Here is a 12,107-nt window from a genome sequence, read left to right as displayed (position 1 = left end):
CAGTAATGTAAGCAAGGATAGAGAATATACAACCTGTAACATCTTAGTACCTCTGAGGGATACTGACATGAAATGCATGATACATATGTATAAATACATAAGCCTTTAAAACATTCGCCTCTGTGGGCATCATCATCATCATATCGTACCCGGCCATAATAGGCTCGGTAAAAAAATGTACCCGGCCATCATAAGGCTCGGTAGAATCGTACCCGGACACGTGGAGCTCGGTAAAACCCAACTGATCAGTGGTTGCACAATAGGTGCCGTACCCAACCAACTATAGCGTGGCTCGATAGAGTAAAATAGATACATATATATAATGCATGCTCGACTCATGGAATTACATTCTAAACCTTTCGGAGTGACGTAAGGTCGGTATCCTCTGTACACGTTATTAGGACTAACTCTTCACTATGAACCTTATAAAAATCAGGAAGTACCAACAACATTGATAACATAAGAATAAGAGAAACAACATTAACATCAATCGTTCCATAAGAGGGAAAACAATGTAAGTACTGCTAGCTCTAAGAGTAGAGTATCTTGGAAGCTCGTTCATTACATCATGTACAATCGGAGTCGTGCAAAAGAAGGAAAGGGATAGCCTCACATACCTTGTATATACTTCCCCAATCTTAAGTTATGCAATTGTCAAAACTCCTTAGTCTACAATAAGAGAAACGATACTATCATTATCATTTAAGCGTCATAACTATTATGTATCGACCACAACCTATTTTACGATGAAACGGACAACACCTACCCTATATATATTACTTCACACCATTCAAAACAGTCACCAAACAGCCCAAACAACATCAATAATAAACATATTGAGCCTCCCAAAATAGTCCACGCACAGCCTAATCACTTCATACATACGACGACCACCGTAGTCGTGTCAAACGACCCGGAAATATTACGAATAACTATCATCCCACAACCCTACATATATATGGTGTTTCTCCACACCCTTCCTCCTCCAAAACTCCACAAAACAGTAGTAAAATACGCAGCCCAACAACAACGCAAAACAGTCCACAAAATAATAACATTACTACCAAGCCTTTCGATATATATTTCACAAGTTCTAGCTTCAATGGCTTAGCCGCAACTTGGATAATCTTAAATACATATAGAGTAAGAGGTTCCTTACCTTTATACAGAAAGAACAACTCCAATTTGACCTTAAATTTCCATGAAATATCCCTCCAATGCTGCCACAACAACAAAAAAGCAAAACTAGCGATCAATTAGTGTTTTTCGGCACTAGAATCACTTTAGAAGGATTGAAATCACCTAGGATTGATATTAAGAACATGAGGGAGTATTTACAGAACATAAAACCTTTAAAACAACCTCCCACACGAGCTGGAACGACACAAAAATGAGCAACAACAAGAAGAACAAGAGACTTACTAGCGCCACGGAATTCCCGACACTTGATTTGTGTTGTTTGCCCTTTTTGGGTCTTGAATCTTGAGAGAACCTTGAGAGGATGTTCCTAGGGTTCTAAGGTCTGAAAATAGTGAGAATAAATGACTTAAAACGGGTTGGAGGCATCCTATATAGGTCCAAATATCTTAAACCGCCTTAGTGGGCCCCATAGAGAGGTGCTTGGCGCAGTCTCGCGAAAATGCAAATATCTCTCTACTCCGAGATCGTATCGATGAACGGTTTAATGAGTTGGAAACTAGACTCATAGATATTTAATTTGGTTGGTCGATCACCCCGTAATTCCTTGTAAATTAGGAGAAAAGATTAGAAACATTTGACCTAATGTTTAAGTAAAATTATGAACCTAAGTTGAGACAACTTTTGTCGCCTTTTGTTTCATAACTCGTTTGACTTCAAGACTTATGATACGAATATTATATGATTAAAATACCTTAATACATGACCTCTTGAGTGTATTAAGCACCGCTAGATTTACCTACAAATACGAGTTACAACATCCTTGATTCATTTAACTTCTAATACTTGTTAATCACCCTTATACACTCTTGTATCACTTAAGACCAATATGATTGACTTATTATCATCTCAAAGATAATTCCTTCTTGGATTTATGTTAACTAATATATAGCATGAACTAACACATGTAGATATGGGTTGTAACAATTTGTAAGAATCTTCAGGTTCTTTAATAGATGCCCACTCGAATTTTCAGTAATTCGTCTCATCATTATTGATCCGGGATGGCCCAAACGGTCATGCCAAAGCACAAAAGTATTTGAATCCGTAAACTTCTAGTTTACGATAGAGTGTGCTTCAATTGTACTAATTTTTGAATAGTATAAGCCAGAAGATAAAGTTGGTAACTTTTCTACAATGCAATTTCTGGCCAGAAATATTCTTTGTAATACAAAGATATTCCCTGTTCATTTCATCTATTGTCTCAACATGATACCCATTTCGGCGGATATCTATAAAACTCAACAAGTTTCTTCGGGACTTGGAGGAGAACAATGCATTGTCTATAATAAGTTTTGTTCCCTTAGACAGAAATATTATGGCTCTTCCGGAGCCTTCAATCAAACTTATATTACCAGAAATTGTTGAAACATTTGCTTTTTCCTTATGCAAATAAGAAAAGTATTTCTGATCGTTGAATATGGCATGAGTTGTTCCACTATCAATAACACAAATATCTTCATGATTTGTCTTTGATCCAAACATAATTTGAGGATTATCCATATTCTTCAAAATAACATAAATAAAATATATTATAGTAAACATTATTATCAAAGCATAACATTTATTTATGTACAACAATTACATAACCATACTATCTATTACAAACAACAAAAATTAAAATATTTATATTTCTACAGATTCACTACCGATTACATGACTTGTTTCTCCTTCTGGGAATGCAAAGTAATCAGCTACATCCAAATGCATGAAGTCTAAATTATCTTCAGAAATAAAATTTGCTTCAACATTTTTCTCTGTCTTCTTCAGGGAGGCTTGATAAAGCTCAACCAGGTGCTTTGGCGTACGACAAGTACGTGACCAGTGCCCTTTTCCTCCACATCTATAACATGCATTTTCTGCATTTGGCGCTTGCACCGCTTCATACTTTTGTTCCTTCCTTTTCCACTGCTGGTGGTGAGGAGGCTTCTTTGGTGCATTATTATTACCATGATTGGGGTTTCTTCCCCGACCACGGCCATGACCACGACTGGGGCCACGACCTCTTCCACGTTTAGCTTGGTGGAAGTTCGTCTCATTCACTTCAGGGAATGGACAAGAACCAATAGGTCGGCTTTCATGATTTTTCATTAATAGCCCATTATGTTGCTCTGCTATAAGAAGATGTGAGATAAGTTCAGAATACTTTTTAAATCCCATCTCTCGATATTGCTGCTGCAGGAGCATATTCGAGGCATGAAAAGTGGTGAAAGTTTTCTCCAACATATCATGATCAGTAATATTATCACCACATAATTTCAATTGGGAAATAATTCTGAACATAGCAGAATTATACTCACTGATAGATTTAAAATCTTGTAGCCTTAGATGAGTCCAATCATAACGTGCCTGTGGAAGAACGACCATCTTCAGGTGGTCATATCTATCTTTCAAATTATTTCACAGTATGACTGGATCTTTAATAGTGAGATATTCCATTTTCAGGCCCTCATCAAGGTGATGACGTAGGAATATCATTGCTTTGGCACGGTCTTGGTTTGATGCCTGATTTTTATCCTTGATGGTGTCTGCCAGACCCATCGCATCAAGATGAATTTCAGCATCAAACACCTAAGACATGTAGCTTTTTCCCGATATATCCAGGGCTACAAATTCAAGTTTAGAAAGATTTGACATTATTTAGGAAAAGAAAGTTCTTACCTCTAATACTTTCAAAGTATTTGTTCGAGATGTCAGAGTCTCGTGCTGATAACGTGTTATGAAATAAAGACTGTAACGTAAAGACAACTATAGAGAGAAACTGATATATTATTCGAATTCAAACTGATGTACATAATGAACTGAAATCTCTTCTATTTATAGAAGAAAGGAAGCTGCTACTATACCAGATATGGATAATCTTCTACTAAGAGCAATGTTTATCCATAACGAAGTACTGAAAAGATAAGCTTATTATACCCGGTATGAATAATCTTTTACCGGGGATAATGTTTATCCATAACTGGGTACTGAAAGGATAAGCTTATTATACCCGGTATGGATAATCTTCTACTGGGGGTAATATTTATCCATAACCGGGTACCGAAGTAATAAGCTTCTTCAGGAAGCTTATTTCCAATAGAGTACTAAATAGATAAACATATTTATGGTGGAGTCCCATATGGATAAGCTTCTTCAGGAAGCTTATTTACAACGGAGTACTAAATGAACATCCATAATATAATATATTTATAACAAAATTGATATTTGTGATATTAAAATCTAAAGTTGATGCAAAAGGGGCTCAAACACCCTAGCAATGAGTCTTCAAGCCAATGTAACACAATCATTGTTCTCTTCTTTACAGGCCTCTTAACTTAATTGCAAAGCTTCTTCCTTCCTTTTCTTGCCTGCACTCCACTTCTACATCTTCCATACACAAAATCCTCTTTTTCATTTTCAGGTTTAAAGTAATCAAGACGATTTAATCTAAATAACCACTCATTCAACGGTTCAAATCAAAAAAAATTGAGGAATGTATAATATATATATATATATATATATATATAATATTCATTTATATTATGCATATAACAGTATATAATTAATGTATAATTGACGTATACTGTCTAAAAAAAGTAAATAATACCGAATTATCCAGCTAGTTATTTGTGTACAAATTTCTTTAATTAATCTTCAAAGTTCACTAACCTGTTTAATTCAGATTTATGTTAAATAGGTCTACTAAGAAAGATAAAGCACTCCTATCAAAAGTTTTCTATTTTTAAGACTTGAACCCGGGATCTCGAATGCAGAGAGATCTAAAGTATCACACAACACAATTCGATCATTTTCTTGATTTAATCATTTGATATCTGAAACTCATGGCTCGACTTATCTAAAAAATTTAAAAAATGAATGAGTTCAATATTATATATCTTTCAAGGGGTCATTTGGTTTGATGTACTCAGAGAAATAATCATTTGTATAAAGGAGTTTTAATAGTGATATAATGTTCGGTTTATATTTTCTATTGATATAAAGTTAGTTCTTATATAAAGTTATAAACCAATTTGGTGTATTGTCTTATATAACCATCAACATAGAATAACTAATCAATGTATGAGTTTTATATGAAAAGAGAACCCTTCGGGATGGCTCAGTTGATTTGGAGGGTGGATGACCTGACATCGAATCATCTCTCAATGCCTTCTGGGATTGAGCCTGTCGCACAGAGCTTGCCTCGTGCGATTTACATCATTTGTGTGGTTTGCAGGCTATTACACATGGAGAGATTTACCCAGTGCACACAAAGTGCTCGTCACAGAGTACTCACCCGAAGGATAAAGTTGTGGCAGAAATTGTAACGGCTGCAGATTTCCCCTCTTACAAAAAAAGAGCAGCAAAAAGACAATACTATCTTTTGTCTTTTCCTAGAAGCCTATGAAGGTCAAGTCTCCAAGGCTTTAACTGTAATCTCATTATTTTTTAATTTAAAAAATAAACAAATAGTTTAAATGGTATCTTGTTTGTCCAATTTTAGTACAATGAACCAATACTAAAATGAATAATCTCGTATTAGTAATCTTTGCATTACTAATTTTGTACTATAATCCACATATAACTTCTTGGAACCACTCTTTTCTGAATTTGGCTAGAAAACAAGAATAATGAAAATTATAATTGTAATAATACCCTCTACATCTCTTAAAAGTTTGTCTTTTTGGTTTATAGTGTAAGTCACCCCCACAATTATTGACTACTAAAGTCTTAAATGCCCACATATTCGGGTAGTTTCTTCTCCAGTGTTCTCCCTTTTGGTGCTCCGTGGATCGTCAACTGATGTTATTCATCTTTGCGTGTGTTTGGAATAAATATTTTCTTAGAAAATAAATGAGTTTCTTACTTATTTTTTGGTATTAACTTAGGTAGCAAAAAATATTTTAATATATATATATATATATAAAATTTAGACAAACACCATAAAAAATAAAATGAGTAAAAACGGAGGAGGATAGTAGGCCGAGGTCTAGGAGCCGAGGGCGGGTGGGCGAGGATAGTGGGGGAAGGGTGGGGGTAGCATGGGAGAGGGGAGGGTGGTGGTGGGTGGGTGGGTGGGTTAGGGGTAGGGGTAGGTGGGTGAATAGGTAAGGGTAGGGGTAGGCTCGCAGTCGCGTAGCCACCTTATGCCAAGGGTGGTCAAGCGCACACCCTTTGCGAAAAAATTATATTCCGTATATAAGTTAAATACTACTTTATATGGTTATATATTATATTTTGAACACCCTGAATACAGTTGTGTAAGGCAGTTCACCGGTTCAAGATGTTCAAAGTGACATGTTGTTCACGAGTTCAAAGTTCTGCTAATTTTGTTTGCCAAAACTAAACGGAGACTACCATATGTGGTCTATTTGATTCTTTTCAATCTAAAAATTTTCTTAATAAAATAACACTTAAAACTTAAAATTTGTGTAGAAATAAACAACTAATCTTAAAAGTAATTTTTAACTAACATTTATTTCATAAATAAATTTTATAATTTAAAAGTCAAGCTATACAAAATTTTTTTTAACAAAAACTCTCGACAAACTCCAAATCCTCTTGACTCTCTATTTCCTTTGGTTTTATGCTTGATTTTATTAGTAAATTATTTACCGTGAAAATGGTAACAACAATTAAATTTGTAAATGGGATTCTAAAAATACATGATCTATTCCTGAGCTAGTTGTTAGAGTAGTTGATGCTAATAATATAGAGTTTAGTGATTAAATAAGAGCTAAAACGAGATAATAATCGAACCGAAGGGCCTGCTGCCCAAATATAGGTCTGGTCGATGAAGGACCTCGGGGTCTACGTTAGGGTCGAGCTCGAGCTATCGGGGATAGTCGGGGGTGGGATAACAGTTGAAGATATAATTAATCAAGGCTCTTTATGGCTACTACTAAGGTATGTGATGAAGAACAAGTAAGAAGGCGATGTATATCGAGGCGATCTCGGGCCAGTGAGAACGAACAAGCTTAGGAAGAAAAGAGAGAGAGAGAGAGATATTATTGCACTTGTGGAGAAAATGGAGCAACATCAGTCCCTTACAAAGTGGCATGGATCCCCCTTATATAGGAGAGAGAATACCATATAGTACAATGTGTATTGAATGAAAGGACACGGGGATGGGACGGCTAGGCATGATACTAGTGCCTATTGACTCTAGCCCGCTTGCCTCGGTAGTCCCCTATCTTCGTAACCTTTGATGGGTCGCGGACAGATTCCTTACCCTCGGAGTCTCTACAGGGTCGCGGACGATCCTCGAGAGAGAGAGCTCGATCGTAATCCCATAGCCTCGAGATGCTGACATGACTTTCCGAATGTACCTTAATGGCGGGAAATAGATCCCCCTGATTTCACCGCATACAAATATAGATCATAATCCCACAGCCTCGAGATGCCGACATGACTTTCCGAATGTACCTTAATGGCGGGAAATAGATCCCCCTGATTTCACCGCATACAGATAGTCTCCGCGTTTCTTAGAACGAAGTAATAGGAAACGATATTGAATCGTCGTTTCGAGATAATTATTGCCATGACGTCAACCGTCTAAGAGCATTAAATGCCATGCCCCAGAGAACCGTGCATGGCCGCCGTCAGATGCAGTAATCGAGAAACCCACGAACTGCCGTAGGCTCGTCTCTTCTGCTTCCCCAACGATTCCTATAAATGCACCGGTTGCTAGACACTTCCCATCTTCACCCTTCTTACAAGCCCGCGAATCAGAATTTTGCTATTTGACATCCTTCCCTTTTTCACAAAAAGGTTTTTACCATTTTTCATGGCTAGGACTTCTAGGACGGTCCCCCGACGGAACGATGCTGCGTCGTCGTCCCGATTACCCGAGGGAGAAAACATATCGGTTCCTATTTTAGAACAATGGACTCCTCCTGATATTGACATGTCAAAGGATTTCGACAGCGAGACTCCCTTGTCTACGCCGAGTCGGTGTGAGCACGTGTCTCGATATGTTAGCGTCCTGACCGATGTTACCAAAGTGAGGGCAGACTGCCGATGGAGCGAGGCAATGGAGGTAGAGATTCCCGACCCCAATGATAGCATCACCAACTTCAAGGTGGACTTCCTTCACATATATACTTACCCATTCACCCTGGGCCTTGATAAATCCGTCGAATCTTCTCCCTTGGAAATCGACCTGATTATTCTTGACTTCTGCGCCCGATATTAGGTGACCCTCGGTCAGATCTACCCATCCTTTTGGAGGATAGGGTTAATGCTTAGGCATTTCACCGATGGGGTTAAAGGTAAAGTTTTCACCCTTAACCATTTGAACAGACTGTACTGCCCTCGGCTGTATCGAGGCTTAATCAAGCTCCGCCACCGATCCAAAAAGTCTTTTTTCACGAGCGTTGATGAGGTAAAGGACTGAGGATGGATGAGCAGGTTTATCCGAGTGAGGACCTCGGACATCATCCCGGCCCGGAGGATGCCCTTTTCGGAGTAGTAGAACGCTCGACGTAAGCGAATTTTCCTTTAACCGCTTCTCGATTACTCTTTCATTCATCGTAATAACCTCTTGGTGTTTTTGCAGCCGCTTCTTGGCATCCGGAGGTGGTCCTAGAGTTGTCGGGATGGATCAGGCATCTGGACGAGAAGTTCCCGTATCGCGTTCGGTCTTGGACCATCATGGCTAAGGAGCGTTGGGTGGCCAAGAATCACGGTGAGGTTCCTTTACCGCCTGTGCTTCGCATTTTGTATTTCCTTCCGAGCCCTTAACAAAAACGTATCGCGGTTATTGTGCTGGTGTAGGCCTTAGCGAGAATATGCAGATGAGGCTGCTCCCTAACGGTGAAGCAGAGGCCTTGGAGCCTGATATGAACAAGAAAAGGAAGAGCAGAATGGTCGTTGCCTGACCTGATAGGACTGCTGCTCTAACCTCCGGATTGAATCTTGACGTCGAGGGGGAGGATGATGATGGAAGTCCATTGAGGAGGAGAATAAGGTTCAATGCGAGAGATTTGCAGGTGCCCCGATCGGAGGCTGCTGAATCCGGGACGGCTGGCTCCGGCCGGGCTGGTGAGCAGAGGGTCCTTGAAGAGGACACTGATGCAGCTTCTGCTAGGAGGACCGTTGGCGTTGATCTTGAGGGACCGAAGCTCTGGGCCTTCTAGGAGCGTGGGTTTCTATTAGGAGAAATCGGTGAACCGAACGACCTCATTTCGAGGTTTCCAATTTCATCAGGAGAGCTGAGGGATGCCGAAAAGATGGTCGGCGTCATAGTCGGGACCCCTCCAAAAGGGGGAGATTTTATTGCCAATATTTTTTGACGGTGTAATCGACAAGGCTGATCTCGATACTTTCGGTGCCGTTAAAGTGGCGGAGAAGTCTATGCAACAGGTGATAGTTTTCCCTTGCATATTCCTTTTCGTTCTCGGGCGTTATTCGCTGTCTTTCTTAACTTTCTCATTGTGCCGCAGTGTAAGGAGATGTATGATCATGCCATTCTTCGGCTCCGAGAGGAACTATTTTTCCACGAGAAGGAGTGTAATAACGTTGCTTCCAAGCTGCAAGATTCAGAGGCTCGTTGTGCCCAGGGGGACAGAGAGTTGGGGGAACTTCGGACTGCTTTGAAGGCGACACTCCAGGAGAAGGCTGCTCTTGCTGCTCAGGTACTCTGCCTCTCTCATGCCCGTCCTTTTACATTGTATCCACTCATGTTCTGGATTCATATATTCATCGACTTGCCCTTCTTCGTAGGTCGAGCAGAGTAACTCGTGGAGTAGCCAGTTGAAAGCAGAGGTCTCCGGGCTGAAAGAGCGAAACGATACTGTAGCCGAGGAATTGACGACATCCCGGGCTCTTCTCACGGACGCTCGCAGGGAGATTGTTACTTTGACTGCGGCTAAGTTTGAGGCCGAACGAGATGCTATCGCTTATAAGGAAGATGCGACCACGACACATACAATGGTTCGCGACATTTCCACGGTAACTGATCAGAGACTAATTCGAGCTGTCGAGTACGCCAAGGCGGAGGTGAAGAGGGAGACCCTGGAAGAACTTGAGGCCAGAGGCTTCGAGCTGTCTGCCGATCTAGAGGAGGATCGTATGGTAGAAGAAACATTGGTGCTCTTAATTGCCCCTGATAGAGGTGAAGATGATAGTGGCGAAGAGTAGTCTCCGAGCCTTTTTTGTATGCCTTTCTTTTTGCTTCATGTGTCCCCTCCCTGGGAAACAAATAGTATAAAGACATTTTCTCTCTTTTACCAATGTATAAAAAGGAGCTTTTATCCTGTCAGCCCTTCTCCTTGCCTCTTTATTTTTATATTCCAGCGCCGGCCCTTTAGGGCCTTTTCGTAGGACAGACCGGGGCCCCCGAGACTAGCCATGTCCCGAGGTGGGATCGATAGTTCCTCCTGAACCAATATTTATGACATTGGGGATCTCCTGAGGTCCTTCGGTTTTATGAGTTATGTGGGAGCCTGGAATGATTCTGCCAGTGCACTCCCCAAGGAGAAGGTGGCGTTAACGCGGCCAGAATTAATTGGCCCCCTTGGGCAAATGAGAAATTGTCGCTTAGCCTCTATATATTTGCTCATCCGCCCTTCAAGCGACGATTTTGCAGTTTTTGATAAGCCTATCTCCTCTGCAAATCTTGGCGCTTTGTGTGAGTCTTTCCGCTCCCCTGCTTCAGAGAGTTTTTGCCTGGATCCTCATCTTCTTCCCTTTATTCTGCTGTAATCATGGCCGCCGCTTCGACGGCTGATCTTCGGATGGAGGGGAGTCCCTGCTGTGCTCTACCCTTGGTTGGTACCAGCGGCTCGCCCCCGATATCGAGAGAGCGAGATTTGGGTTGCCTCGCCTCGAAGAAGGCTGTCACACCGGGGAGACCTCCCAATGTTCCAGGCCATCGAGAGCATGTGTCGAGGATTATTTCATCGGTGAGGGAGGAAAACCTTGAGATGATCAGGAAAGAATGCGGATGGGGGGAAGGCGTGATTTTGCGAGCACCTTTCCCCGAGGAGAGTATCATGACGTACGTTGAGGGGTTCTTGAGTCTGTATATTCACGTTCTTACGCCGGGGTTCCCCAGATCGGGTCGTGTTTGATTTCTACAGGAGATACCAAGTAACGTTGGCACAAGTTCATCCTTTTATTTGGAGAATAGTGCAGTCGATGAGGTATTTTGCTGACAAGGCCAGGATAGAATTCACCCTTAGCCCCTCGTGAGGTTGTATCGGCCATTGCGCTATCGGGGCCTGATTGCTCTTCAGCGTAGATCTACTCGAGCTCTTGTGATTGGCGGCGAGGAGGATGGGGACTGCGGGTGGATGAATTGGTTCATTCGAATCCGGACAACTAATGTTATCCTTGGAGAATTTTTGTCGTTCCCTCGGAGATGGAACCTCACACGTAAGTGCTTCGATTGAGCTGTCTTTTAAATCAGCATGGGGTTGGCACCGTAATGGTATATTCCTATTCTTTGTTTATAGCAACTCATTGGTTTCCCGACGAGATCCCTGATTTAGCTGAATGGTCTCGTAAGCTAGCAGCTTGTTCAACCTACGATAGGCGCCGGTGGCGAGATCTATCAAAAGGGAGATGGGAGATGAAACATCACGGTAGGTTCCTGGCGTCTTGCCTCCCTAAGGGGCGACTTCCTTCTTGCTGGCTCATTTGATTTATATGCTACATGTGCTGAGAGTCTTTTCGAAGCGAGGTCAAGTCCCACCGAGAGAGGAGGAGAGATTGCTGGCCCCGGAGTCAAGGAACACCGAAAAAAGGAAGGATGCCTCAGGGTGCAAGAAGAGCTGCGATGAGGCGCCCTCTTCGCAACGGTTAAGGGGAAGCAATTCGGCCGACCGACAATCTTCCGGGGTCGGTACATCGTCGGACGTTGCTTTGGCCTTCAGCGAGGCTCAGCGCTTTGGCCTTATGGTGAGTTTCTGCCGTTATAAGAATGTTCT

The sequence above is a fragment of the Nicotiana sylvestris genome, chromosome 9 (genome assembly GCF_000393655.2).
Source record: "Nicotiana sylvestris chromosome 9, ASM39365v2, whole genome shotgun sequence".
In the NCBI taxonomy this organism is placed as follows: Eukaryota; Viridiplantae; Streptophyta; class Magnoliopsida; order Solanales; family Solanaceae; genus Nicotiana; species Nicotiana sylvestris.
Note: the sequence above shows the minus strand (reverse complement) of the source record.